Source organism: Empidonax traillii, unplaced genomic scaffold (genome assembly GCF_003031625.1).
Source record: "Empidonax traillii isolate 1590-97213 ecotype Southwest subspecies unplaced genomic scaffold, ASM303162v1 scaffold761:size885847, whole genome shotgun sequence".
Taxonomy (NCBI): Eukaryota; Metazoa; Chordata; class Aves; order Passeriformes; family Tyrannidae; genus Empidonax; species Empidonax traillii.
This window is the reverse complement of record NW_020955954.1, coordinates 18,549-21,290: the sequence shown is the minus strand read 5'-3', so window position 1 is coordinate 21,290 and position 2,742 is coordinate 18,549. Positions and strand designations below refer to the sequence as shown.

The 2,742-nt window shown below is 41.3% G+C and overlaps 1 long non-coding RNA gene across 1 annotated transcript in view; it reads left to right on the top strand.

Moving 5' to 3' along the window:
* Positions 1 to 334, top strand: part of LOC114066358 — a 10,974-nt gene extending 10,640 nt beyond the window's left edge. Inside the window, exon 3 of the long non-coding RNA XR_003573170.1 lies at positions 325 to 334. This is a non-coding gene — a long non-coding RNA (uncharacterized LOC114066358). The remainder of the gene's footprint in view (positions 1 to 324) is intronic.
* Positions 335 to 2,742: the final 2,408 nt, after the last annotated feature.

Below are 2,742 nucleotides of genomic sequence, written 5' to 3'. Positions count from 1 at the left end.
TTAATCTGGCAATTTGTAAAGACAGAACATGATAAGGCCCGCTGGGCCTTAGATCCCCTCTATCAACACTTAAAAATCAGGATAGCAAGACCAAAGCTTTTCACAGCAATAAAGCAAGACACATCTCAAAGTGAGCGTTGTTTGAAAAATAACCCAAACATAGGTACAAAAATACATCAAGGGGCAATTAACAGGGGAAAGTTCCCAGGAGAAGTGTGGCAAATTGATTTCTCTGAACTTCCAAGAAAAGGGGGGTACAGATACCTCCTTGTTTTGACAGACACATTTTCTGGGTGGCCTGAAGCATTCCCATGCAGAACAAAGGAAGAGAGAGAAGTAACCAAAACGCTGTTAAATGAAATCGTACCAAGATTTGGGGTACCTAAAAGTATATCCTCAGACAGAGGCTCACACTTTTGTGCCAAAATTGTAAAAACAATAAGTAAAGCGTTGCAAATCAAATGGCGATTGCATACACCTTACAGGCCCCAGGCTAGCGGGTAAGTAGAGAAAATGAATCATCTCATCAAACAACAAATTGCCAAAATATGCCAAGAAACCAATTTACAACGATACCAGGCTTTACCTATTGCTCTGATAAGGCTGAGAGCGAAGCCTCGCTCAAAAGAAAAACCGAGTCCATTCGAAATCCTGTACGGTAGACCTGACGCAATGCAAGTTGTAAACAGCGAAGCTGTAGATCAAATAGGCAATCGATACATATATGATTATGTAATAGCAGTAGGAAAATATTTTGATAAAAATGCCACAGTAGTAATAGACCACTAACCCAAACAACCTGACTGTAAATTGCACCCATTCCATCCCGGTGACTGTGTATATATTCAGAATCTTTTAGGAAAACCTCTGCAGGAAAAGCGGGAAGGACCATTCCGGGTACTACCGACCACCTTCACGGCGATCCGGATTAAGGAACGACCCGCTCGGATCCACTACTCCCGGGTCAAGAAAGCCCCGGAGAACCCTCGAGAGAAATCCTGAAGGAACCCACTACCATGGACTGGCAGACTCCAACATTATTCCTTGGACTCTGGATAAGTATAACCTTAACACAAAACATTACCGTGGAATGGCCACGGTCAAATGCCCAAATTATCGAATCATTACTTTGGACCGGGTCAGAAGATCCAGGGCCTAGGCCAGGTATAGCCATTTACATCCTACACAATAACAAACCATACACACAACGGGACTGGATTAAACCCCCAAAATCATTAAACACTGTAATAGGAAAATGGAATGAAGAAATACAAATAGGGTGCAGAGGTATTCATACTTTACACAAAAGACTAGACCGATTGGACTGGTAGTAAAGTCCTTGACCAACCAATTGCTCACAATTAAACAGATAGATAATAATATTTGGATTAAAGTAAAGGGTCCAATTTCGTGCCAAAAAGACAACATAAAAGAGAACAAACGACACAAAGCCAAGTGCGAAACAAAAATATTACTAGATCAATCGGTGTCAGTTCAGTGTACTCGGGCAAGCAAAAATAAGGGTATCTCCGAGATATTTATCATCAAGCTTGAAGCAAGGCCCACTACCAGACCACCTGAAAGAGTAACGGACAAAACCACAATTCCAACTCCAAACTGCAAGGGAATACATAATCTGACCTTTATAGGACCCCATGTAGTGAGACAATCTAATGAACTAAAATTACTATTAGATCCCACATATTCACTGAAAAGAATCCAAGTGTCCAGATAAACATAACACACATACAGAAAGACTGCCAGCCCTTCATACAACAAAGCCTTAAAGGCTGGAAGGCACGGCCGGCTGCCAGATCACGCCCACAACACGTGTGGAGGGATGCAACCGGATGGCTCGGCAATGGCTTAGGAGTGCTAAACGCAATAGACTGAGAAATACTAGTTAATAAACTAAGTGTTTTCACATCCAGCCTGGGAGAACTTCAAGTTCCTCTAAGCTCATCCACGCTTACTCTATCTGAAACACAGTCACTAGCAGGCTTTCCTTAAAATCACTATCTATATTGGTAAAGCTAACAAGAAAATTGCACTTGCCTTCCAGTGCTTCTTAAAGCAATACTTAAGCATCCCGACATAGAGAGGTTAGTCCAAGAAATAAATAGAAAAATTCAACAAACGATTTGGCAAGTTGAACATGACTCTACCGGCATAACAAATGTCCTGACTAAAATAAAGCAAACAGGAGAACACCATTGGTGGGATATCTTCACAAGACAATCCCCTTCAACCACAAAAGTGTTTAACTACCTAGTACACCCAGTGATAGCTATAGTAATAATTATGTTTTTGCTATCCTTTTTGAATATGTGGCTGTGGTATAAAATACACTTAACAATCAAAAGGACCCAAATAACGTGGGCAATAATTCACACCTATCCTCCGCTAGGACTTGACAAAAGAATTCGTAAGTTCTAAGAAAAGGGGGGAATGAAGCAAAACAAGGCTTTAGAAGGGTTAATCGAAGCATCTTACTGCAAAAAGTAAGATCCCCCTCCCCCTTCTCTACCTCGCTCAAAAGAGATTTTGTTCCGTACAAATTCTGCAGACCTAAAAACCCACAGGTACATTGCACAAAGAGCCCAGAGGTAATAAATTATAGCCAAATAGGTTAAGGTAGACATTTGAATAGGTAAAATAGGCCTTAAGCCTAGGCTTTTTTCCAAGCTCCAATGGATAGAACACAAAACAATGGAAAGTACAGAAGGTCTCCGGGGCCACCCG